Source organism: Octodon degus, unplaced genomic scaffold (assembly GCF_000260255.1).
Source record: "Octodon degus isolate 3935 unplaced genomic scaffold, OctDeg1.0 scaffold00239, whole genome shotgun sequence".
Lineage (NCBI taxonomy): Eukaryota > Metazoa > Chordata > Mammalia > Rodentia > Octodontidae > Octodon > Octodon degus.
Window position 1 is genome coordinate 896,499 of NW_004524815.1, and position 1,112 is coordinate 897,610.

A 1,112-nucleotide genomic window follows, 5' to 3' on the forward strand; every position below is an offset into this window, starting at 1 on the left:
GAGAAATTAGGAAGAACCATGCCTTTCACAATAACATCCAAAAATTGAAGTACTTAGGAATCAATCTTACAAAGGAAGCTAAAGATTTATGCAGTGAAAATTATAGTACTCTGAACAAAGAGATCGATGAGGATTTCACAAAATGAAAAGGTACTCCTTGCTCCTGGATAGGAAGAACTAATATTATAAAAAAAAAAGCCATATTCCCAAAATTATTATAAAGGTTCAATTCATTCCCAATTAAAATACCATTACCATACCTCCAGAACTAAAAAAAAAAACTGCTAAAATTCCTCTAGAACAAGAATAAACCTAGAATAGTAAAAGCATTCCTGGGCAAAAAGGAAAGGCAGGAGGGGGTATTATAATTCCTGATTTACATTTATTCAATTCCTGAATTGTACTGCAAAGCTACTGTGATAAAATCAGCATAGTACTGGCAAAAAAATAAACCCTAAGGATCAATGATACAGAATAGAAGATGCAGACATAACTACAAACACACTCAGGCACGCTAACTTTGACAAGGGGGCCAAACATGTTGATTGGAAGAAAGACAGCCTCTTTAATATATGATACTGGGAAAATGACTTTCCACATGCTGAAGAATAAAATTAGACCCTTGTCTATCACCATGCACTAAAGTCAAAAGGGATCAATAATTTAAATATTAAAACAGAAACCCTAAACCTACTAGAGGTATCTCTAGTAGGTTTCTTCAAGCCATATGAAGAGGTAGAAAGTTGATAAACAAAAACCAAAGTCCATTGGAAAACACTTCAAAGAATCAATAAGTGGTATCTCACCTCTATGAAAAGATTCTGCATGCCAAAAGAAAATACCAACAGAGTTTAAAAAAAAAAACATAAAATGTGAAAAGTATTAGACAACTCTCCCTCAGACAAAGGACTTCTATCTAGAATGCAAAAAGAATTTTTAAAAGCTCAGACTTGCAAAACTCAAAGACCCAACCAAGAAATGGTCATCTGAGAGGAATATAACTTACCAGATGAAGAAGTACAAATGGCAAATAAACATATGAAAAAAAATTGCTCCAAGTCATTGGTAATTCAAGAAATTCAAATTAGCACAACAAAGAGATTTCATTCCAC